At 48.2% G+C, this 26082-nt stretch overlaps 6 non-coding genes across 6 annotated transcripts; all 6 read right to left on the reverse strand.

Moving 5' to 3' along the window:
- Positions 1-5495: 5495 nt before the first annotated feature.
- Positions 5496-5615, reverse strand: trnal-caa (transfer RNA leucine (anticodon CAA)). The gene is made up of 2 exons: positions 5578-5615; positions 5496-5541 (listed from the first exon to the last, which is right to left on the reverse strand). It is a non-coding gene; the product is annotated as a tRNA-Leu (tRNA).
- Positions 5616-6937: 1322 nt separating this feature from the next.
- Positions 6938-7057, reverse strand: trnal-caa (transfer RNA leucine (anticodon CAA)). Its single transcript has 2 exons — positions 7020-7057; positions 6938-6983 (listed from the first exon to the last, which is right to left on the reverse strand). It is a non-coding gene; the product is annotated as a tRNA-Leu (tRNA).
- Positions 7058-8079: 1022 nt separating this feature from the next.
- trnal-caa (transfer RNA leucine (anticodon CAA)) lies at positions 8080-8199 on the reverse strand. Its single transcript has 2 exons — positions 8162-8199; positions 8080-8125 (listed from the first exon to the last, which is right to left on the reverse strand). It is a non-coding gene; the product is annotated as a tRNA-Leu (tRNA).
- Positions 8200-9533: 1334 nt separating this feature from the next.
- Positions 9534-9653, reverse strand: trnal-caa (transfer RNA leucine (anticodon CAA)). Its single transcript has 2 exons — positions 9616-9653; positions 9534-9579 (listed from the first exon to the last, which is right to left on the reverse strand). It is a non-coding gene; the product is annotated as a tRNA-Leu (tRNA).
- Positions 9654-17102: 7449 nt separating this feature from the next.
- Positions 17103-17222, reverse strand: trnal-caa (transfer RNA leucine (anticodon CAA)). Its single transcript has 2 exons — positions 17185-17222; positions 17103-17148 (listed from the first exon to the last, which is right to left on the reverse strand). It is a non-coding gene; the product is annotated as a tRNA-Leu (tRNA).
- A 1334-nt stretch (positions 17223-18556) lies between these two features.
- trnal-caa (transfer RNA leucine (anticodon CAA)) lies at positions 18557-18676 on the reverse strand. Its single transcript has 2 exons — positions 18639-18676; positions 18557-18602 (listed from the first exon to the last, which is right to left on the reverse strand). It is a non-coding gene; the product is annotated as a tRNA-Leu (tRNA).
- Positions 18677-26082: the final 7406 nt, after the last annotated feature.

Below are 26082 nucleotides of genomic sequence, written 5' to 3' on the forward strand. Positions count from 1 at the left end.
TGTGATTCGGTGCATGAAGATTGAGACAAATACGTCTGTGTGAAGTTTTGTGTGTGAATGATATGGTTGTGGAGATGGACGCTGTGTTTGTTTTGAATTGTAAATAGCATTGAAGCAGTAAAAGGAGGCAGGGGCAAATTGCACTCGAGTCTTGCAGACACTGTGTTTCTGGTGGTGACATTTGTCATGTCAAATGGAAATGTCAGGAGGGCGATTTGAACCCACACCCCTAGAAAGGGACCAGAACTCACCAGCCTTAACACAAGGCAAGGAATCACATTCCTTGAGTCTGGCGCCTTAGACCACTCAGCCATCCTGACAACTTGCTCGTGCATTGACTTCCATTCTGTGTTACCTATTCTGTATTCTAACTGAACAGGCGTGCACACATTTCCTTTGTGCAAAAACAAAGCACAACCATTCATTCATCCCACCTGATTCAACAGGCAGTGCCAAACACTCTCCATTCCTGCACCACAAACAATCTGCACTCACTCAGATTTTGCACACCAACTCCATTTTACAATCTGTTCAGAAACATGCTTTTCTCAGTCCCTTTTGCATCGACAACTTCGCCGAACCCAAGCAACACAGCTGCCACTCAAACACAACTCCTTCCAAAACAACCCATAAACCAACCATCTTCCCAATTAAACATTTCACATTCTCATTCCCATGCCATTCCTCGATTCTAAGACATTAACATGATACATCTGCAATGACTTCTCCACAAACAATGACCAGCACATGCTGATCCTGGAGATTTAAGAAAGGAAATTTGCACACCCTGACCTTCTACCCAGTGGCATTGATCTGAACATTTCCACCTGACAGATCCAAACTTCAAAGACATCAATTCTGGCAGCTTTGTGCTTCCAATGAGGGACTGAGTTGCAATGTTAAAGTCACTGGTATCGTTGCAGATAATTACGAGAGTGAGACAGTTGAATCCAGTTGTCTTTGTGTGATGCGCGATATAACACACGAGAGGCTGGATGTACTCGGGAAATAAAGGCTTTTATTGCCACCAATAACAGAGCTACTATATACAGTATACGATCCCAGACTAAAGGGTCACCAGGCAGAGCAGTGACCTTTATACCTCTCCCAGGAGGCGGAGCCAACTGGGGTGTACCATAACAACTATATTAACAGGTAGAACAGCCCAACCCTAACCCCAACAGTAACATATCTACAGACTCATAGTACTGGCCAGACCATGGCTCAGCACTACCTGGTGGGAACCAACAATGGTTCACCACATTCACCCCTCCTTTGAAAACAAAGGCCGGCGGGGTACAAAACACAGAACAATTGTTCATCAGTCTATACGTTCAAACGGTCTGGGGGACCGCACCGTCGCTGTGACCTCCTCAACACCGGCGATGACACTGGTTCAGGCAATCGCGGTGACCTTCTCTCCAAGGCGGTGTCCAGCGACTCCTCCAGTTCCTCACAGACCGGTAGACCCCGAGGTGGTGACAATCCGCTGAACTCGGGCACGCCTTGAAGTGGCGACCATCTCCTGGACTCAGGCAAGCTGTACACGGGAGTAAGAGGGTTAAGTGGTGGTCCCGATACTGCCCGCGCCGTGTCAGGAGGGGAAATAAGGGTTGGGGGGTCCCTAACAGGAGGTGTGGGAGCGACAGGGTTTTCCAAACCCCCTGCTGGCGCCAGGTCTCGAATCGAGACCGTGTCCTCTCGCCCGTCAGGATATGCCACATAGGCATACTGAGGGTTGGCGTGGAGGAGATGGACCTGTTCAACCAAAAGGTCGGACTTGCGGGTCCTAACATGCCGCCGCAGGAGGACAGGTCCTGAGTACGTCAACCAAGACGGTAATGAGGTCCCAGAGGAAGACTTCCTAGGGAATGAAAACATTCTCTCATGAGGAGTAGCGTTGGTTGCCGTACACAGGAGTGAGCGTATGGAGTGGAGCGCATCAGGGAGTACCTCTTGCCAACGGGAGACGAACACCTTTAGACCTCAACGCCAGTAAGACAGCCTTCCAGACTGTAGCATTCTCTTGTTTGACCTGTCCGTTACCCCTTGGGTTGCAGCTCGTGGTTCTACTGGAGGCAATCCCATATGAGAGCAGGTATTGCCTCAAGTCATCGCTCATGAACGACGAGCCCCTATCGCTGTGGATATAACAGGGGTAACCGAACAGGGTGAAAAGATCACGAAAAGCCTTGATAACCGTGGCAGCGGTCATATCAGAACAGGGAATGACAAAAGGGAATCGTGAGTACTCATCAACCACATTAAGGAAGTACACGTTCCGATCTGTCGAGGGAAGGGGGCCCTTAAAGTCCACACTCAGTCTTTCGAAGGGACGAGTGGCCTTAACGAGGTGTACCCTGTCAGGTCAGTAGAAGTGCGGTTTGCATTCCGCGCATACCCGGCAGCTTCTGGTTATGGACCTGACATCCTCCACCGAGTAGGGTAGATTCCGGGCTTTTATGAAGTGGAAGAGCCGAGTGATCCCCGGATGGCAGAGGTCATTGTGGAGAGCCTGCAATCGATTCTCCTGCATACTAGCGCATGTTCCACGCGACAGGGCATCCGAGGGCTCGTTGAGCTTCCCTGGATGGTACATGATATCATAATTGTAGGTGGAGAGTTCGATTCTCCACCTCAAGATTTTATCATTCTTAATCTTACTCCGTAACGTGTTGTTGAACATGAACGCCACGGACCGCTGGTCCGTGAGTAGAGTGAACCGTTTTCCCGCCAAGTAATGGCGCCAATGCCGAACGGCCTCCACAATGGCCTGGGCCTCCTTTTCCACCGCCGAATGTCGAATTTCAGGGCCTTGGAGGGTGCGAGAGAAAAAGGCGACGGGCCTGCCCGCCTGGTTAAGTGTGGCGGCCAGGGCGAAATCAGATGCATCACTCTCCACCTGGAAGGGGATGGACTCATCGATAGCATGCATCGTGGCTTTTGCGATGTCGGCTTTTATTCTTGCAAAGTCTAAGCGAGCCTCTGTTGCTAGGGGAAAAGAGGTAGACTTGATAAGCGGACGGGCTTTGTCCGCGTAATTGGGAACCCACTGTGCATAGTATGAGAAGAAGCCTAAACATCTTCTCAGTGCTTTGACGCTAGTGGGCAGGGGAAGTTCGAGGAGAGGATGCATACGGTCTGGATCAGGGCCAAGGACCCCGTTTTCCACCACGTATCCGAGGATAGCTAGGCGGCGCGTGCGAAATACACACTTCTCCCTGTTGTAGGTCAGATTCAGGCGAGATGCAGTGCGTAAGAATCTAAGAAGGTTGGCATCGTGGTCCTGCTGGTCATGGCCGCAGATGGTGACGTTATCCATTTATGGGAAGGTAGCCCGCAGCCCGTTTTGGTCCACCATTCGGTCCATAGCACGCTGGAAGACCGAGACCCCATTCGTGACACCAAAAGGAACCCTTCAAAAATGGTACAGGCGACCATCCGCCTCAAAGGCCGTGTATTGTCGGTCCTCTGGGCGAATGGGGAGCTGGTGATAAGCAGATTTTAAGTTGATGGTGGAGAACACCCGGTACTGCGCAATCTGGTTGACCATGTCAGCTATGCGCGGGAGGGGATACGCATCCAGCTGCGTGTATCTGTTAATGGTCTGACTATAGTCTATGACCATCCGGGGTTTGTTCCCATTCTTAACCACCACGACTTGCGCTCTCCAAGGACTAGCGCTAGGTTGGATGATCCCTTCCTTGAGGAGCCGCTGAACTTCAGATCGAATGAAGATCCGATCCTCAGCGCTGTAACGCCTGCTCTTTGTTGCGATGGGCTTGCAGCCTGGCACGAGATTCTGGAATAGGGAGGGTGTGGTAATCCTAAGCGTTGAGAGACTACATGTGGAGCGCGTTGGGCAATTTAGAAGCTGCGGGTCTCCCACTGAAAGCGGAGGGAGTGGCCCATCGTACTGCAGGGTTACACTCTTCAAGTGGACCATAAAATCTAGTCCGAGGAGTATTGGCGCGCAAAGGTGCGGTAACACAAGGAGCCTGAAGTTCTCGTAAACCGTGCCCTGCACCGTCAGATTGACCACGCAGCTCCCTAGCACGGTGACAGACCGGGACCTTGACGCCATCGAAATTGTCTGCTTGACAGTCCGAATCTGGAGACCACACCGCTTCACGGTGTCCGGGTGAATGAAGCTCTCCGTGCTCCCGCTGTCAAACAAACAATAAATCGGGCGTCTGTTTACCTGTATGTCCATCATGGACTTGTTGAGTCTGTGAGGCTTGCCCTGGTCCAGGATGATCGACGCCACCGTTGGTTCGTGGGTGCAACTACAGGCAGCTGAGATGGTTGATGACGACCCCTGCTGGTCATTCGCGGTCGGTGCCGACCAAAATGGCTGCCCCCATAGGTCGCACGTGGCCGATGGCGCCAAAACCTGCGGCCCCTGCAGGTCGCACGTGTCTTGCGACTCCGTCGTTCGGAATGGCGATGTCCTGGAATCGCACATGGTAGAAGACCTTGAAGACGCAGAAGACAAGGAGGCCGGCTCCGGGGAGTCACACGCCGCACTGCTGTTCTTGGATGGAGGTTTGGACCGGCATACTTTGGAATAATGCCCCTTCTTGCCGCAGGCGGAGCACAACACCGCTTTAGCTGGACGTCGCTGCCGAGGGTGTTTCACCCCCCCACAGAAGTAACACATCAGGCCACCTGGAGCTGCTGCCATCGTCAGGTCCGAGGCAGGGAACGCAATCGCGCAGTTTTTCGGTCCCGCTGAATGAAGTGGAGTCTGCGACTGCCCCTGCAACACTGTCTCCACGTGGTCGTCGGGGTACATCGCCAGACTTTTGGAGGCCGTTTCTAGAGCGTCAGCTAACTCTATGGTTTTAGTGAGATCGAGGTTACCTTGCTCCAACAGCCGAAGGCGGATGTACGATGAGCCGATTCCCGCCACGAACGCATCTCGAGCTAGGTCGCTCATGTACTGGTCTGCCGACACTGACTTGCAGTTGCAGGCTCTGGCTAGCTGCTGAAGCTCGCACGCGTACTGTTCCGTCGTTTCGCCGGGCTGCCGCCGTCGAGTGGCTAGAAGGTATCGAGCATGGATCTCATTCGGCGGTTTGTTGTATCGCTTCTTGAGAAGCTCGAGGGCCCATTTGTAGTCGGTGGCCCCACCGATCGCTAAGTATACAGTCTCGCTTACCCTCGCGTGGAGGACCCGGAGTCTGTCGGCGTCATCGGCGACCGCTGTGGAGGCGTCGAGGTAATCTTGGAAACACTTCAACCAGTGGTCGAAAGTGTTTGATGCTCCTTAAATTGAATCTTAAAGTTTGAAAGATGCACTGTGATTCGGTGCATGAAGATTGAGACAAATGCGTCTGTGTAAAGTTTTGTGTGTGAATGATATGGAGATGGAAGCTGTGTTTGTTTTGAATTGCAAAGAGCATTGAAGCAGTAAAAGGAGGCAGGGGCAAATTGCACTCGAGTCTTGCAGACACTGCGTTTCTGGTGGCGACATTTGTCATGTAAAATGGAAATATCAGGAGTGGGATTTGAACCCACGCCCCGAGAAAGGGACCAGAATTCACCAGCCTTAACACAAGGTAAGGAATCACACTCCTTGAGTCTGGCGCCTTAAACCACTCGGCCATCCTGACAACTTGCTCTTGCATTGATTTCCATTCTGTGCTACATATTCTGTATTCTAACTGAACAGCAGCGCACACATTTCCTTTGTGCAAAAACAAAGCACAACCATTCATTCATCCCACCTGATTGAACAGGCAGTGCCAAACACTCTCCATTCCTGCACCACAAACAATCTGCACTCACTCAGCTCTTGCACACCAACTCCATTTTACAATCTGTTCGGAAACATGCTTTTCTCAGTCCCTTTTGCATCTACAACTTCGACTAACCCAAGCAACACAGCTGCCACTCAAACACAACTCCTTCCAAAACAACCCATAATCCAACCATCTTCCCAATTAAACATTTCACATTCTCATTCCCATGCCATTCCTCGATTCAAAGACATTAACGTGATACATCTGCAGTGTCTTCTCCGCAAACAATGACCAGCACATCCTGATCCTGCAGATATAAGGAAGGAAATTTGCACACCCTGAGCTTCTACCCAGTGGCATTGATCTGAACATTTCCACCTGACAGATCCAAACTTCAAAGACATCAATTCTGGCAGCTTTGTGCTTCCAATGAGGGACTGAGTTGCAATGTTAAAGTCACTGGTATCCTTGCAGATAATTACGAGAGTGAGACAGTTGAATCCAGTTGTCTTTGTGCATACTGATGCGTGATTAAATCACTCGGGAGGCTAGATTGTACCCGGGAAATAAAGGCTTTTATTACTAACAAGAATGGAGCACACTATATACAATACAATCCCAGACTAAAGGGTCACCAGGCAGTGCAGTGACCTTTATACCTCCCCAGGTAGGCGGAGCCAACTGGAGTGTACCACAGAACAATATCAACAGGTAGAACAGCCCAACCCTAACCCCAACAGTAACAACAGTAACATATCTGCAAACACCCATAGTGCTGACCATCCATGGCTCAGCACTCATAGCGGTAACCAACTATGGTTCACCACACACACCAAGTTGCATCCTTGGATACTTGGCCTGTTTGTCAGAAGCAGCAGTGTGCTCAATGGGATTGAAAGGTATAATGGTGGAAAACAATGTGCAATGCAGCAAGCAGGTGGTCACAGCTGAGCCGTCCTAAGATTGCTGCTTGTAGAACTGAATCTTAAATTTTGAAAGATGCACTGTGATTCGGTGCAAGAAGATTGAGACAAATGCGTCTGTGTAAAGTTTTGTGTGTGAATGATATGGACGCTGTGTTTGTTTTGAATTGTAAATAGCATTGAAGCAGTAAAAGGAGGCAGGGGCAAATTGCACTCGAGTCTTGCAGACACTGTGTTTCTGGTGGCGACATTTGTCATGTCAAATGGAAATGTCAGGAGTGGGATTTGAACTCACGCCCCGAGAAAGGGACCAGAATTCACCAGCCTTAACACAAGGCAAGGAATCACATTCCTTGAGTCTGGCGCCTTAGACCACTCGGCCATCCTGACAACTTGCTCGTATACTGACTTCCATTCTGTGTTACCTATTCTGTATTCTAACTGAACAGGAGTGCACACATTTCCTTTGTGCAAAAACAAAGCACAAACATTCATTCATCCCACCTGATTCAACAGGCAGTGCCAAACACTCTCCATTCCTGCACCACAAACAATCTGCACTCACTTAGCTTTTGCACACCAACTCCATTTTACAATCTGTTGGGAAACATGCTTTTCTCAGTCCCTTTTGCATCGACAACTTCGCCGAACCCAAGCAACACAGCTGCCACTCAACCACAACTCCTTCCAAAACAACCCATAATCCAACCATCTTCCCAATTAAACATTTCACATTCTCATTCCCATGCCATTCCTCGATTCTAAGACATTAACGTGATACATCTGCAATGTCTTACACGCAAACAATGACCAGCACATCCTGATCCTGGAGATTTAAGAAAGGAAATTTGCACACCCTGACCTTCTACCCAGTGGCATTGATCTGAACATTTCCACCTGACAGACCCAAACTTCAAAGACATCAATTCTGGCAGCTTTGTGCTTCCAATGAGGGACTGAGTTGCAATGTTAAAGTCACTGGGATCCTTGCAGATAATTACGAAAGTGAGACAGTTGAATCCAGTTGTCTTTGTGCACACCAAGTTGTATCCTTGGATACTTGGCCTGTTTGTCAGAAGCAGCAGTGTGCTCAATGGGATTGAAAGGTATAATGGTGGAAAACAATGTGCAATGCAGCAAGCAGGTGGTCACAGCTGAGCCGTCCTAAGATTGCTGCTTGGAGAATTGAATCTTAAATTTTGAAAGATGCACTGTGATTCGGTGCGTGAAGATTGAGACAAATGCGTCTGTGTAAAGTTTTGTGTGTGAATGATATGGTTGTGGAGATGGACGCTGTGTTTGTTTTGAATTGTAAATAGCATTGAAGCAGTGAAAGGAGGCAGGGGCAAATTGCACTCGAGTCTTGCAGACATTGTGTTTCTGGTGGCGACATTTGTCATGTAAAATGGAAATGTCAGGAGTGGGATTTGAACCCACGCCCCTAGAAAGGGACCAGAATTCACCAGCCTTAACACAAGGCAAGGAATCACATTCCTTGAGTCTGGCGCCTTAGACCACTCGGCCATCCTGACAACTTGCTATTGCATTGGCTTCCATTCTGTGTTACCTATTCTGTATTCTAACTGAACAGGCGTGCACACATTTCCTTTGTGCAAAAACAAAGCACAACCATTCATTCATCCCACCTCATTGAACAGGCAGTGCCAAACACTCTCCATTCCTGCACCACAAACAATCTGCACTCACTCAGCTTTTGCACACCAACACCATTTTACAATCTGTTCGGAAACATGCTTTTCTCAGTCCCTTTTGCATCGACAACTTCGCCGAACCCAAGCAACACAGCTGCCACTCAAACACAACTCCTTCCAAAACAACCCATAATCCAACCATCTTCCCAATTAAACATTTCACATTCTCATTCCCATGCCATTCCTCAATTCTAAGACATTAACATGATACATCTGCAATGACTTCACCGCAAACAATGACCAGCACATCCTGATCCTGGAGATTTAAGAAAGGAAATTTGCACACCCTGACCTTCTACCCAGTGGCATTGATCTGAACATTTCCACCTGACAGATCCAAACTTCAAAGACATCAATTCTGGCAGCTTTGTGCTTCCAATGAGGGACTGAGTTGCAATGTTAAAGTCACTGGTATCCTTGCAGATAATTACGAGAGTGAGACAGTTGAATCCAGTTGTCTTTGTGCACACTGATGCGTGATTAAATCACTCGGGAGGCTAGATTGTACCCGGGAAATAAAGGCTTTTATTACTAACAAGAATGGAGCACACTATAAACAATACAATCCCAGACTAAAGGGTCACCAGGCAGTGCAGTGACCTTTATACCTCCCCATGTAGGCGGAGCCAACTGGAGTGTACCACAGAACAATATCAACTGGTAGAACAGCCCAACCTTAACCCCAACAGTAACAACAGTAACATATCTGCAAACACCCATAGTGCTGACCATCCATGGCTCAGCACTCATAGTGGTAACCAACTATGGTTCGCCACATACACCAAATTGCATCCTTGGATACTTGGCCTGTTTGTCAGAGGCAGCAGTGTGCTCAATGGGATTGAAAGGTATAACGGTGGAAAACAATGTGCAATGCAGCAAGCTGGTGGTCACAGCTGAGCCGTCCTAAGATTGCTGCTTGTCGAATTGAATCTTAAATTTTGAAAGATGCACTGTGATTCGGTGCGTGAAGATTGAGACAAATGCGTCTGTGTAAAGTTTTGTGTGTGAATGATATGGTTCTGGAGATGGAAGCTGTGTTTGTTTTGAATTGTAAATAGCATTGAAGCAGTAAAAGGAGGCAGGGGCAAATTGCACTCGAGTCTTGCAGACACTGTGTTTCTGGTGGCGACATTTGTCATGTAAAATGGAAATGTCAGGAGTGGGATTTGAACCCACGCCCCTAGAAAGGGACCAGAATCCACCAGCCTTAACACAAGGCAAGGAATCACATTCCTTGAGTCTGGTGCCTTAGACCACTCGGCCATCCTGACAACTTGCTTGTTTATTGACTTCCATTCTGTGTTACCTATTCTGTATTCTAACTGAACAGGCGTGCACACATTTCCTTTGTGCAAAAACAAAGCACAACCATTCATTCATCCCACCTCATTGAACAGGCAGTGCCAAACACTCTCCATTCCTGCACCACAAACAATCTGCACTCACTCAGCTCTTGCACACCAACTCCATTTTACAATCTGTTGGGAAACATGCTTTTCTCAGTCCCTTTTGCATCGACAACTTCGCCGAACCCAAGCAACACAGCTGCCACTCAACCACAACTCCTTCCAAAACAACCCATAATCCAACCATCTTCCCAATTAAACATTTCACATTCTCATTCCCATGCCATTCCTCAATTCTAAGACATTAACATGATACATCTGCAATGACTTCTCCGCAAACAATGACCAGCACATGCTGATCCTGGAGATTTAAGAAAGGAAATTTGCACACCCTGACCTTCTACCCAGTGGCATTGATCTGAACATTTCCACCTGACAGATCCAAACTTCAAAGACATCAATTCTGGCAGCTTTGTGCTTCCAATGAGGGACTGAGTTGCAATGTTAAAGTCACTGGTATCCTTGCAGATAATTACGAGAGTGAGACAGTTGAATCCAGTTGTCTTTGTGCACACTGATGCGTGATTAAATCACTCGGGAGGCTAGATTGTACCCGGGAAATAAAGGCTTTTATTACTAACAAGAATGGAGCACACTATAAACAATACAATCCCAGACTAAAGGGTCACCAGGCAGTGCAGTGACCTTTATACCTCCCCATGTAGGCGGAGCCAACTGGAGTGTACCACAGAACAATATCAACTGGTAGAACAGCCCAACCTTAACCCCAACAGTAACAACAGTAACATATCTGCAAACACCCATAGTGCTGACCATCCATGGCTCAGCACCCATCGTGGTAACCAACTATGGTTCACCACACACACCAAATTGCATCCTTGGATACTTGGCCTGTTTGTCAGAAGCAGCAGTGTGCTCAATGGGATTGAAAGGTATAATGGTGGAAAACAATGTGCAATGCAGCAAGCTGGTGGTCAAAGCTGAGCCGTCCTAAGATTGCTGCTTGTAGAATTGAATCTTAAATTTTGAAAGATGCACTGTGATTCGGTGCATGAAGATTGAGACAAATACGTCTGTGTGAAGTTTTGTGTGTGAATGATATGGTTGTGGAGATGGACGCTGTGTTTGTTTTGAATTGTAAATAGCATTGAAGCAGTAAAAGGAGGCAGGGGCAAATTGCACTCGAGTCTTGCAGACACTGTGTTTCTGGTGGTGACATTTGTCATGTCAAATGGAAATGTCAGGAGGGCGATTTGAACCCACGCCCCTAGAAAGGGACCAGAACTCACCAGCCTTAACACAAGGCAAGGAATCACATTCCTTGAGTCTGGCGCCTTAGACCACTCAGCCATCCTGACAACTTGCTTGTGCATTGACTTCCATTCTGTGTTACCTATTCTGTATTCTAACTGAACAGGCGTGCACACATTTCCTTTGTGCAAAAACAAAGCACAACCATCCATTCATCCCACCTGATTCAACAGGCAGTGCCAAACACTCTCCATTCCTGCACCACAAACAATCTGCACTCACTCAGATTTTGCACACCAACTCCATTTTACAATCTGTTCAGAAACATGCTTTTCTCAGTCCCTTTTGCATCGACAACTTCGCCGAACCCAAGCAACACAGCTGCCACTCAAACACAACTCCTTCCAAAACAACCCATAAACCAACCATCTTCCCAATTAAACATTTCACATTCTCATTCCCATGCCATTCCTCAATTCTAAGACATTAACATGATACATCTGCAATGACTTCTCCACAAACAATGACCAGCACATGCTGATCCTGGAGATTTAAGAAAGGAAATTTGCACACCCTGACCTTCTACCCAGTGGCATTGATCTGAACATTTCCACCTGACAGATCCAAACTTCAAAGACATCAATTCTGGCAGCTTTGTGCTTCCAATGAGGGACTGAGTTGCAATGTTAAAGTCACTGGTATCGTTGCAGATAATTACGAGAGTGAGACAGTTGAATCCAGTTGTCTTTGTGTGATGCGCGATATAACACACGAGAGGCTGGATGTACTCGGGAAATAAAGGCTTTTATTGCCACCAATAACAGAGCTACTATATACATAGAACATAGAACATAGAACATTACAGCGCAGAACAGGCCCTTCGGCCCACGATGTTGCACCGACCAGTTAAAAAAAAAAAAACTGTGACCCTCCAACCTAAACCAATTTCTTTTCGTCCATGAACATATCTACGGATCTCTTAAACGCCCCCAAACTAGGCGCATTTACTACTGATGCTGGCAGGGCATTCCAATCCCTCACCACCCTCTGGGTAAAGAACCTACCCCTGACATCGGTTCTATAACTACCCCCCCTCAATTTAAAGCCATGCCCCCTCGTGCTGGATTTCTCCATCAGAGGAAAAAGGCTATCACTATCCACCCTATCTAAACCTCTAATCATCTTATATGTTTCAATAAGATCCCCTCTTAGCCGCCGCCTTTCCAGCGAAAACAATCCCAAATCCCTCAGCCTCTCCTCATAGGATCTCCCCTCCATACCAGGCAACATCCTGGTAAACCTCCTCTGCACCCTCTCCAAAGCCTCCACATCCTTCCTGTAATGTGGGGACCAGAACTGCACACAGTACTCCAAGTGCGGCCGCACCAGAGTTGTGTACAGTTGCAACATAACGCTACGACTCCTAAATTCAATCCCCCTACCAATAAACGCCAAGACACCATATGCCTTCTTAACAACCTTATCTACTTGATTCCCAACTTTCAGGGATCTATGCACACATACACCTAGATCCCTCTGCTCCTCCACACTATTCAAAGTCCTCCCGTTAGCCCTATACTCAACACATCTGTTATTCCTACCAAAGTGAATTACCTCACACTTCTCCGCATTAAACTCCATCCGCCATGATGAATACAGTATACGATCCCAGACTAAAGGGTCACCAGGCAGAGCAGTGACCTTTATACCTCTCCCAGGAGGCGGAGCCAACTGGGGTGTACCATAACAACTATATTAACAGGTAGAACAGCCCAACCCTAACCCCAACAGTAACATATCTACAGACTCATAGTACTGGCCAGACCATGGCTCAGCACTACCTGGTGGGAACCAACAATGGTTCACCACATTCACCCCTCCTTTGAAAACAAAGGCCGGCGGGGTACAAAACACAGAACAATTGTTCATCAGTCTATACGTTCAAACGGTCTGGGGGACCGCACCGTCGTTGTGACCTCCTCAACACCGGCGATGACACTGGTTCAGGCAATCGCGGTGACCTTCTCTCCAAGGCGGTGTCCAGCGACTCCTCCAGTTCCTCACAGACCGGTAGACCCCGAGGTGGTGACAATCCGCTGAACTCGGGCACGCCTTGAAGTGGCGACCATCTCCTGGACTCAGGCAAGCTGTACACGGGAGTAAGAGGGTTAAGTGGTGGTCCCGATACTGCCCGCGCCGTGTCAGGAGGGGAAATAAGGGTTGGGGGGTCCCTAACAGGAGGTGTGGGAGCGACAGGGGTTTCTACGCCCCCTGCTGGCGCCAGATCTCGAATCGAGACCGTGTCCTCTCGCCCGTCAGGATATGCCACGTAGGCATACTGAGGGTTGGCGTGGAGGAGATGGACCTGTTCAACCAAAAGGTCGGACTTGCGGGTCCTAACATGCCGCCGCAGGAGGACAGGTCCTGAGTACGTCAACCAAGACGGTAATGAGGTCCCAGAGGAAGACTTCCTAGGGAATGAAAACATTCTCTCATGAGGAGTAGCGTTGGTTGCCGTACACAGGAGTGAGCGTATGGAGTGGAGCGCATCAGGGAGCACCTCTTGCCAACGGGAGACGAACACCTTTAGACCTCAACGCCAGTAAGACAGCCTTCCAGACTGTAGCATTCTCTTGTTTGACCTGTCCGTTACCCCTTGGGTTGCAGCTCGTGGTTCTACTGGAGGCAATCCCATATGAGAGCAGGTATTGCCTCAAGTCATCGCTCATGAACGACGAGCCCCTATCGCTGTGGATATAACAGGGGTAACCGAACAGGGTGAAAAGATCACGAAAAGCCTTGATAACCGTGGCAGCGGTCATATCAGAACAGGGAATGACAAAAGGGAATCGTGAGTACTCATCAACCACATTAAGGAAGTACACGTTCCGATCTGTCAAGGGAAGGGGGCCCTTAAAGTCCACACTCAGTCTTTCGAAGGGACGAGTGGCCTTAACGAGGTGTACCCTGTCAGGTCGGTAGAAGTGCGGTTTGCATTCCGCGCATACCCGGCAGCTTCTGGTTATGGACCTGACATCCTCCACCGAGTAGGGTAGATTCCGGGCTTTTATGAAGTGGAAGAGCCGAGTGATCCCCGGATGGCAGAGGTCATTGTGGAGAGCCTGCAATCGATTCTCCTGCATACTAGCGCATGTTCCACGCGACAGGGCATCCGAGGGCTCGTTGAGCTTCCCTGGATGGTACATGATATCATAATTGTAGGTGGAGAGTTCGATTCTCCACCTCAAGATTTTATCATTCTTAATCTTACTCCGTAACGTGTTGTTGAACATGAACGCCACGGACCGCTGGTCCGTGAGTAGAGTGAACCGTTTTCCCGCCAAGTAATGGCGCCAATGCCGAACGGCCTCCACAATGGCCTGGGCCTCCTTTTCCACCGCCGAATGTCGAATTTCAGGGCCTTGGAGGGTGCGAGAGAAAAAGGCGACGGGCCTGCCCGCCTGGTTAAGTGTGGCGGCCAGGGCGAAATCAGATGCATCACTCTCCACCTGGAAGGGGATGGACTCATCGATAGCATGCATCGTGGCTTTTGCGATGTCGGCTTTTATTCTTGCAAAGTCTAAGCGAGCCTCTGTTGCTAGGGGAAAAGAGGTAGACTTGATAAGCGGACGGGCTTTGTCCGCGTAATTGGGAACCCACTGTGCATAGTATGAGAAGAAGCCTAAACATCTTCTCAGTGCTTTGACGCTAGTGGGCAGGGGAAGTTCGAGGAGAGGATGCATACGGTCTGGATCAGGGCCAAGGACCCCGTTTTCCACCACGTATCCGAGGATAGCTAGGCGGCGCGTGCGAAATACACACTTCTCCCTGTTGTAGGTCAGATTCAGGCGAGATGCAGTGCGTAAGAATCTAAGAAGGTTGGCATCGTGGTCCTGCTGGTCATGGCCGCAGATGGTGACGTTATCCATTTATGGGAAGGTAGCCCGCAGCCCGTTTTGGTCCACCATTCGGTCCATAGCACGCTGGAAGACCGAGACCCCATTCGTGACACCAAAAGGAACCCTTCAAAAATGGTACAGGCGACCATCCGCCTCAAAGGCCGTGTATTGTCGGTCCTCTGGGCGAATGGGGAGCTGGTGATAAGCAGATTTTAAGTTGATGGTGGAGAACACCCGGTACTGCGCAATCTGGTTGACCATGTCAGCTATGCGCGGGAGGGGATACGCATCCAGCTGCGTGTATCTGTTAATGGTCTGACTATAGTCTATGACCATCCGGGGTTTGTTCCCATTCTTAACCACCACGACTTGCGCTCTCCAAGGACTAGCGCTAGGTTGGATGATCCCTTCCTTGAGGAGCCGCTGAACTTCAGATCGAATGAAGATCCGATCCTCAGCGCTGTAACGCCTGCTCTTTGTTGCGATGGGCTTGCAGCCTGGCACGAGATTCTGGAATAGGGAGGGTGTGGTAATCCTAAGCGTTGAGAGACTACATGTGGAGCGCGTTGGGCAATTTAGAGGCTGCGGGTCTCCCACTGAAAGCGGAGGGAGTGGCCCATCGTACTGCAGGGTTACACTCTTCAAGTGGACCATAAAATCTAGTCCGAGGAGTATTGGCGCGCAAAGGTGCGGTAACACAAGGAGCCTGAAGTTCTCGTAAACCGTGCCCTGCACCGTCAGATTGACCACGCAGCTCCCTAGCACGGTGACAGACCGGGACCTTGACGCCATCGAAATTGTCTGCTTGACAGTCCGAATCTGGAGACCACACCGCTTCACGGTGTCCGGGTGAATGAAGCTCTCCGTGCTCCCGCTGTCAAACAAACAATAAATCGGGCGTCTGTTTACCTGTATGTCCATCATGGACTTGTTGAGTCTGTGAGGCTTGCCCTGGTCCAGGATGATCGACGCCACCGTTGGTTCGTGGGTGCAACTACAGGCAGCTGAGATGGTTGATGACGACCCCTGCTGGTCATTCGCGGTCGGTGCCGACCAAAATGGCTGCCCCCATAGGTCGCACGTGGCCGATGGCGCCAAAACCTGCGGCCCCTGCAGGTCGCACGTGTCTTGCGACTCCGTCGTTCGGAATGGCGATGTCCTGGAATCGCACATGGTAGAAGACCTTGAAGACGCAGAAGACAAGGAGGCCGGCTCCGGGGAGTCACATGCCGCACTGCTGTTCTTGGATGGAGGTTTGGACCGGCATACTTTGGAATAATGCCCCTTCTTGCCGCAGGCGGAGCACAACACCGCTTTAGCTGGACGTCGCTGCCGAGGGTGTTTCACCCCCCCACAGAAGTAACACATCAGGCCACCTGGAGCTGCTGCCATCGTCAGGTCCGAGGCAGGGAACGCAATCGCGCAGTTTTTCGGTCCCGCTGAATGAAGTGGAGTCTGCGACTGCCCCTGCAACACTGTCTCCACGTGGTCGTCGGGGTACATCGCCAGACTTTTGGAGGCCGTTTCTAGAGCGTCAGCTAACTCTATGGTTTTAGTGAGATCGAGGTTACCTTGCTCCAACAGCCGAAGGCGGATGTACGATGAGCCGATTCCCGCCACGAACGCATCTCGAGCTAGGTCGCTCATGTACTGGTCTGCCGACACTGACTTGCAGTTGCAGGCTCTGGCTAGCTGCTGAAGCTCGCACGCGTACTGTTCCGTCGTTTCGCCGGGCTGCCGCCGTCGAGTGGCTAGAAGGTATCGAGCATGGATCTCATTCGGCGGTTTGTTGTATCGCTTCTTGAGAAGCTCGAGGGCCCATTTGTAGTCGGTGGCCCCACCGATCGCTAAGTATACAGTCTCGCTTACCCTCGCGTGGAGGACCCGGAGTCTGTCGGCGTCATCGGCGACCGCTGTGGAGGCGTCGAGGTAATCTTGGAAACACTTCAACCAGTGGTCGAAAGTGTTTGATGCTCCTTAAATTGAATCTTAAAGTTTGAAAGATGCACTGTGATTCGGTGCATGAAGATTGAGACAAATGCGTCTGTGTAAAGTTTTGTGTGTGAATGATATGGAGATGGAAGCTGTGTTTGTTTTGAATTGCAAAGAGCATTGAAGCAGTAAAAGGAGGCAGGGGCAAATTGCACTCGAGTCTTGCAGACACTGCGTTTCTGGTGGCGACATTTGTCATGTAAAATGGAAATATCAGGAGTGGGATTTGAACCCACGCCCCGAGAAAGGGACCAGAATTCACCAGCCTTAACACAAGGTAAGGAATCACACTCCTTGAGTCTGGCGCCTTAAACCACTCGGCCATCCTGACAACTTGCTCTTGCATTGATTTCCATTCTGTGCTACATATTCTGTATTCTAACTGAACAGCAGCGCACACATTTCCTTTGTGCAAAAACAAAGCACAACCATTCATTCATCCCACCTGATTGAACAGGCAGTGCCAAACACTCTCCATTCCTGCACCACAAACAATCTGCACTCACTCAGCTTTTGCACACCAACTCCATTTTACAATCTGTTCGGAAACATGCTTTTCTCAGTCCCTTTTGCATCTACAACTTCGACTAACCCAAGCAACACAGCTGCCACTCAAACACAACTCCTTCCAAAACAACCCATAATCCAACCATCTTCCCAATTAAACATTTCACATTCTCATTCCCATGCCATTCCTCGATTCAAAGACATTAACGTGATACATCTGCAATGTCTTCTCCGCAAACAATGACCAGCACATCCTGATCCTGCAGATATAAGGAAGGAAATTTGCACACCCTGAGCTTCTACCCAGTGGCATTGATCTGAACATTTCCACCTGACAGATCCAAACTTCAAAGACATCAATTCTGGCAGCTTTGTGCTTCCAATGAGGGACTGAGTTGCAATGTTAAAGTCACTGGTATCCTTGCAGATAATTACGAGAGTGAGACAGTTGAATCCAGTTGTCTTTGTGCATACTGATGCGTGATTAAATCACTCGGGAGGCTAGATTGTACCCGGGAAATAAAGGCTTTTATTACTAACAAGAATGGAGCACACTATATACAATACAATCCCAGACTAAAGGGTCACCAGGCAGTGCAGTGACCTTTATACCTCCCCAGGTAGGCGGAGCCAACTGGAGTGTACCACAGAACAATATCAACAGGTAGAACAGCCCAACCCTAACCCCAACAGTAACAACAGTAACATATCTGCAAACACCCATAGTGCTGACCATCCATGGCTCAGCACTCATAGCGGTAACCAACTATGGTTCACCACACACACCAAGTTGCATCCTTGGATACTTGGCCTGTTTGTCAGAAGCAGCAGTGTGCTCAATGGGATTGAAGTGTACAATGGTGGAAAACAATGTGCAATGCAGCAAGCAGGTGGTCACAGCTGAGCCGTCCTAAGATTGCTGCTTGTAGAATTGAATCTTAAATTTTGAAAGATGCACTGTGATTCGGTGCATGAAGATTGAGACAAATGCGTCTGTGTAAAGTATTGTGTGTGAATGATATGGTTGTGGAGATGGAAGCTGTGTTTGTTTTGAATTGTAAATAGCATTGAAGCAGTAAAAGGAGGCAGGGGCAAATTGCACTCGAGTCTTGCAGACATTGTGTTTCTGGTGGCGACATTTGTCATGTCAAATGGAAATGTCAGGAGTGGGATTTGAACCCACGCCCCTAGAAAGGGACCAGAATTCACCAGCCTTAACACAAGGCAAGGAATCACATTCCTTGAGTCTGGCGCCTTAGACCACTCGGCCATCCTGACAACTTGCTCTTATGTTGACTTCCATTCTGTGTTACCTATTTTGTATTCTAACTGAACAGGCGCCCACACATTTCCTTTGTGCAAAAACAAAGCACAACCATTCATTCATCCCACCTGATTGAACAGGCAGTGCCAAACACTCTCCATTCCTGCACCACAAACAATCTGCACTCACTCAGCTTTTGCACACCAACTCCATTTTACAATCTGTTCAGAAACATGCTTTTCTCAGTCCCTTTTGCATCGACAACTTCGACCATCCCAAGCAACACAGCTGCCACACAAACACAACTCCTTCCAAAACAACCCATAATCCAGCCATCTTCCCAATTCAACATTTCACATTCTCATTCCCATGCCATTCCTCGATTCTCAGACATTAACGTGATACATCTGCAATGACTTCTCCGCAAACAATGACCAGCACATCCTGATCCTGCAGATTTAACAAAGGAAATTTGCACACCCTGACCTTCTACCCAGTGGCATTGATCTGAACATTTCCACCTGACAGACCCAAACTTCAAAGACATCAATTCTGGCAGCTTTGTGCTTACAATGAGGGACTGAGTTGCAACGTTAAAGTCACTGGTATCCTTGCAGATAATTATGAGAGTGAGACAGTTGAATGCAGTTGTCTTTGTGCACACCAAGTTGCAACCTTGGATACTTGGACTGTTTGTCGGAAGCAGCAGTGTGCTCAATGGGATTGAAAGGTATAATGGTGGAAAACAATGTGCAATGCAGCAAGCAGGTGGTCACAGCTGAGCCATCCTAAGATTGCTGCTTGTATAATTGAATCTTAATGTTTGAAAGAAGCACTGTGATTCGGTGCATGAAGATTGAGACAAATGCGTCTGTGTAAAGTTTTGTGTGTGAATGATATAGTTGTGGAGATGGAAGCTGTGTTTGTTTTGAATTGTAAATAGCATTGAAGCAGTAAAAGGAGGCAGGGGCAAATTGCACTCGAGTCTTGCAGACACTGTGTTTCTGGTGGCGACATTTGTCATGTAAAATGGAAATGTCAGGAGTGGGATTTGAACCCACGCTTCTCAAAAGGGACCAGAATTCACCAGGCTTAATACAAGGAAGGAATCACACTCCTTGAGACCACACGGCCATCCTGACAACTTGCTTTTCTTTGACTTTCCACTGTGTGTTACATATTCTGTATTCTAACTGAACAGGCGTGCACACATTTCCTTTGTGCAGAAGCAAAGCACAACCATTCATTCATCCCACCTGATTGAACAGGCAGTGCCAAACACTCTCCATTCCTGCACCACAAACAATCTGCACCCACTCAGCTTTTGCTGTAAGAGGAATTTTCTGAAGTGTCCCCCCCGCCCCCCCCCACACTGGGTTGCCCTGTTTTTTTTGAACCTCACTCAACCAATATATCGACTGCATTGTTAATGAACGAAAAATGATTTATTTGCTAATGCATACATCAGGAGGGAGACACAGTCAATGAGGTTAGAATGTCCTCTCTGAGCTAATATTGCAAGGTAGAATTATTATTTGATTCTGAACATTTCACTATCCCACCCAGTCTTGTCAATCAGACTGGAGGGACCAATCACAACGTTACCCATTATAACCTGAGCGAATAATATTCCACCTGTCAACAGGAGTAGGAGATTATTAACTTATTGCCCATGTAGGTTCCTTTCTCGTTATCTCGGAAACCTAACCCACATCATTCCGAGTGTCCACGGCCATAGCTAACATCTGTGATTTTTAATTGGTGAAAGGAGTCACTCTTTCGCTGGAATCGGGACCTCCTTTATCAGCTTGAGAGACTGCTCCAGCCTCGCTACCCATGAACAAATTTATTCCCTGAAATAGCAGGCCCATGATTCAACTTGTTTTCGCATGTCCAAAAACGAGATGAGAAGCTGCCTTTCTGTGCTCCATTGTATGAAAAGAAGTTGGTCTGTCTACCACTGTTTCCCATCATGCTGCATTCAGAACAAAGTTGGCCAAGGTGCACAATGCATATATATTGGAAATACAGTTTCAGTTTATAAGACTTGGTTAATTTGTGGTTGTACAGTTTATAATACCTTTGCACATTTTGTTTGAGACACATTGTGAATTCTCACTATATATATGGCATTTTATAATGACCTTAACCTAGTCTACTTATTAAGGTAAAACTAAAATGAAAGGCCTCATACTAGAAATCTATATTACCCCCCATCAGTCCCTGCTTTTGGCCCTTGATTATCGCCCAAGATAAGGCCACTAAATACAAATGTCCCAATACTTGTTCCTGTGTCCTGAAGGACGACTGGTCCCTTCGTATCCTTGCTTGCTCAACTTAACTCCCATCACTGGTACTATCCCTTCTGTGGACTTGGACAACCTTGCACAGGCACGCTTAACTACATTGACAAGCACCATCAATGCCAAGATCAGCATGAAGAATATTGCAATCCCTTGTAGGATTGATGTTCCCCAGGAACCCAGCCAGCCTGAGAGCCAACCACCTAAGGTAAATGGTTCAGGGTCTGTGAGTTTCTCCACCTCTTTCCTGATACGATTAACCAGATTAGTTCTGTTTTCTGAACTATCTGGTATGTACGTGCAACACTCTGACCCAATCACTGCACAAGTCCCACTCCTTGCCACCAAGACATAATCCAATGCAATCTGTGTTGAAGTACCACAATGCGCATGGCTACCATCTCATCATTAACCTCAGCAAGGGCAGTTGCTGTATTATTGGCGACTTGTTCCAAAATGCAGTGTAGAACCAGGATTTCACGCATTGATTTAGCTACTCCATATTGGGGAAACAATATGCCAAAGAACCATTCTGTTTCTGTAATAGCTTGTCAATGTCTTGGCTGGGGAGGGAGTTTAGGAGTGTGATATATGTATGGGATTACATATCCAAGGTAACACAACCCTTTACATCCGACAAGGAGCAAGGATATGCCCTATCCCCACAAATCCAATATGTTCCATTGAGAGTGGATAAGTGGTGCCTCGTCTAAAGCAATAATAAATATTGCAAGATTGGTCATTACTGGGTGGACTCAGACATAGCTGGGTGGTTCAATCTACCATGTGTTCACATTCTCTCATGCCCAAGTTTTCCCCTTGGCCTTCCATGTTTCTAACACAATCCATCCCCTTTGGTTTTGGTGTTGGCTGTTTTAAAACTGAACTAGGAGCTGGTTTGCCTCGGTTATAGATAAGTGTCTCGGTGTTTATGTGACTCAACCTCCCTGCATAAGCCTCACTGTTATGAAATTCTTTCCTTCCCTCTCTACTGATGGATCCTGGTATTAGGTGTCCAGGATACTTGGAATTCTGGGCTGTTTGATCCACCATTACTAACTCTGAGCATGTTAAGGGCATTCGCTGTAATGGTATTCCCCCTCCTGCGTGTATGGGGATGTGCAAACATACCCAACACTTCACCTGACTGGTCAGTCTAGTATATGTGTGTGTGCCATATATAAGTAAGTATTAACACGGACCTCCCGCGGGGAACGCTGAAGAACCTCAGTTGCTGGTCCCACCTGAGTTAAAATCTGTACATTCAATGCCAAAAAGATATAATCACATGCATTCATTCCAGCAGTCTCTACGTCTCCTGTCTGACAATCAAACACAATTGTTGATCAATGTCAGGTAATAATACAGCTTGTTTCCAAAACTCGCACAATCGCTGCGCCACACTTTGCTGCACGCGCTCGCGACTTGACTTGCTTCTGCGTTGGGGAATGTCCGGTCGATCTTGATTGGAGCTGTGCCTTGACTGCAGCTGCGGCAGGTCAGAGATCTTCTGTGCACATAATCTGTAACAGAATCCAGATTGCCTCACGACCTTAAATTTAGTAATCAGAATAAATTCGATCTGATCAGATTCTCTCTACTTCTATTATTATAATAAATATTCAATCGCTGCGTCAGACTCACTATCTTGGGGCTTACCACCGGGGGACGGCTTTAACTGAGTCCAGTGTCTCCAGCGCAGGCCGCACTTCTCATTAGGTCACATGTCTGCCCTGTAACCACCATATCAAAAGGGACCAGAATTCACCAGGCTTACAAAAGGCAATGTGGCCAAACGGGCCACCTAAGATGGTGGCTTGCAAGACGGCGGGTCCCCACTCGAATGGCGGTGCCCTCGAATTCAGCAGAGCAATGTTTAGAGGAAACCTGCCGGATTGCCATTTGCACTAATGGACAGTTGGAAATCTTAATATTGGAATGTACCGGATTGGTGAATACTTTATTGTAATGTTTTGCTTTGCATGTTTTGGTTGTTTGTAATGGGCTTATTGTAACAATCTTGTATGAGAATGTGTGGTTGTTTGTCACAGTAGAATGTTTGCTGTCTGTAGCTTCTGGAATGTAAATATGTTGTCGGGATGTATTATTACTGTACATGCCAATGCCTGGGCCTTGCTTGACTGTGGAGTGACTGGGGAATTCCTGACAGATACTGGTCCTGAGTATGTGATCCATCACGTTTCGCGTTCAGGATCAACAGGAGGGAGTGTGGCCAAACGGGCCACCTAAGATGGTGGTTTGCAGAGCACGCTGGGATAATTGGACAAGCACTGAAACAGACAGGCTGCAACCTCAAAAGAAATTGGACAGAGATAAACAGGCTACCACTCAGACAACTGAATACACTGGAAACAGGCCGCCCCAAAGTCAATGGACACTCTCTGGTCAAACAGACTTGTTTACCAGACAAAGGGGAGTCTTAACCCCTTATTTGGGAGGGAGGTATGTGACCTACGTGCCTCCAGCACCGACAGGCATGGCCGTTGTGTCCACACCCAGAGATCCATGTGGCAGCACCTGATTGGACTCTTATCGATCAGGGTGATCAAGGCCTGATCGATTGATTGACAAGAATCAAGAGACCGCCCAAAAGGACACAAAACCAAGGAGAGATAAAAGATGCTGCACAATGGAAGCATCTCTCTCTCTCTCTCTTCCCCAACAAATGAACAACAACAACGGTGACCATCAGCAGCAACGACCAGCACGAGGAGAGCCACCACACCCAAGAAGGAAGGAAGGCCAGAGCCAGAGTGCCAGACCAGACCAAAGGACCAGACTGCGCAGAGGACTGCAGAGACCAACACGCGGATAAAGGCCAATATCTGCCTGGGTACTTGCCAGTCACGCAAAAGCGAAGTGAAATTCTAGTATTGGACATGAACTTTAGTATCCTGGAAGATAACTTATTGCTGATTGGATGAGTGATTAATAATTGTGTGTCAATAAATATTATTGTACGTACAAGAAGTCTATGTGCAATTCTTTGACCACTGTATGAGGGTTAAAACAGACTGTGCGGCAGGTGCAACAACAGCAAGGAATCACACTCCTTGAGTCTGGCGCTTGAGACCTCTCAGCCATCCTGACAATTTCCTGCAATGTATCCTTTCCAGTGTGTGTTACATATTCTTTATTCAAACTGACTTGGAGCACACACATTTCCTTTGTTCAAAAACAAACCTCAACCATTCATTCGTTCCAACTGGTTCAACAGGCTGTGCCAAACAAACTCCATTCCTGCATCACAAACAGTTGAATCCAGTTGTCTTTGTGCACACCAAGTTGCATCCTTGGATACTTGGCCTGTTTGTCAGAAGCAGCAGTGTGCTCAATGGGATTGAAAGGTATAATGGTGGAAAACAATGTGCAATGCAGCAAGCAGGTGGTCACAGCTGAGCCGTCCTAAGATTGCTGCTTGTATAATTGAATCTTTAAGTTTGAAAGAAGCACTGTGATTCGGTGCATGAAGATTGAGACAAATGTGTGTGTGTAAAGTTTTGTGTGTGAATGATATGGTTGTGGAGATGGACGCTGTGTTTGTTTTGAATTGTAAATAGCATTGAAGCAGTAAAAGGAGGCAGGGGCAAATTGCACTCGAGTCTTGCAGACACTGTGTTTCTGGTGGCGACATTTGTCATGTAAAATGGAAATGTCAGGAGTGGGATTTGAACCAACACCCCTAGAAAGGGACCCGAATTCACCAGCCTTAACACAAGGCTAGGAATCACACTCCTTGAGTCTGGCACCTTAGACCACTCGGCCATCCTGACAACTTGTTCTTACATTAACCTCCATTCTGTGCTACATATTCTGTATTCTAACTGAACAGGCGCGCACACATTTCCTTTGTGCAAAAACAAAGTGTGGTGAACCATCATTGGTTCCCACCAGGTAGTACTGAGCCAGGGTCTGGCCAGTACTATGAGTCTGTATATATGTTACTGTTGGGGTGAGGGTTGGGCTGTTCTACATGTTACTGTTGGGGTTAGGGTTGGGCTGTTCTACCTGTAATATAGTTATTATGGTACATCCCAGTCGGGCTCCGCCTCCTGGGAGAGGTATAAAGGTCACTGCTCTGTCTGGGACCCCTCAGTCTGGGATCGTGTATTATATATGGTAGCTCTATTGTAGTAGTCAATAAAAGCCTTTATCTCTAGCTTCGTGAGTTATATCGCACATCAATTTTATTGACTACTAATTGAACTCTCGTCGTTGAAAAAAAAAGAAAACGATACAGAGAGCATGGAGCAAATGCTTAAACCCGAACGTCTTACGCTGGATCCACGTGCGGCGGGCGCCTCCAACACCTTCGACCACTGGTTGAAATGTTTTCAGGATTACCTCGAAGCCTCCGCAGCGGTCACCACGGACGACGACAGACTCCGGGTCCTCCACGCGAGGGTAAGCGACGCCATATATCTCGCGATCCGTGCGGCCACCGACTACAAAGGGGCCCTCGAGCTTCTTAAGAAGCGCTACATTAAACCGCCAAACGAGATGCATGCTCGATATCTCTTAGCCACTCGACGACGGCAGCCCGGTGAAGCGACGGAACAGTATGCGTGCGAGCTCCTACAGCTAGCCAGGGGCTGTAACTGCAAAGCAGTGTCGGCGGACCAGAACATGAACGACCTCGCTCGAGATGCGTTTGTGGCGGGAATCGGATCGTCTTATATCCGACTTCGGCTGTTGGAGCAAGGTAATCTCGATCTCACTAAGTCTATAGAGTTAGCGGATACGCTAGAAACGGCCTCCAAAAGCCTGGCGATAAATCCCGACGACCACGTGGAGACAGCGTGGCAGGGGCAGTCACAGACCCCACTTCATCCAGCGGGTCCGAAAAGCGGCGTGATTGCGTTCCCACCCTCGGGCCTGACGACGGCAGCAGCTCCAGGCGGCCCGCGGTGTTACTTCTGTGGGGGAGTGAAACACACTCGGCAGCGATGTCCCGCTAAAGCGGTGTTGTGCTCTGCCTGCGGCAAGAAGGGGCATTATTCGAAGGTATGTCGATCCAAACTTACATCCAGGAACAGCAGTGCGGCGTGTGACTCCCCGGAGCCGGGTTCCTCGTCGTCGGCATCGTCAAGGGTTTC

The sequence above is a fragment of the Mustelus asterias genome, chromosome 13, assembly GCF_964213995.1.
Source record: "Mustelus asterias chromosome 13, sMusAst1.hap1.1, whole genome shotgun sequence".
Classification (NCBI taxonomy): Eukaryota; Metazoa; Chordata; class Chondrichthyes; order Carcharhiniformes; family Triakidae; genus Mustelus; species Mustelus asterias.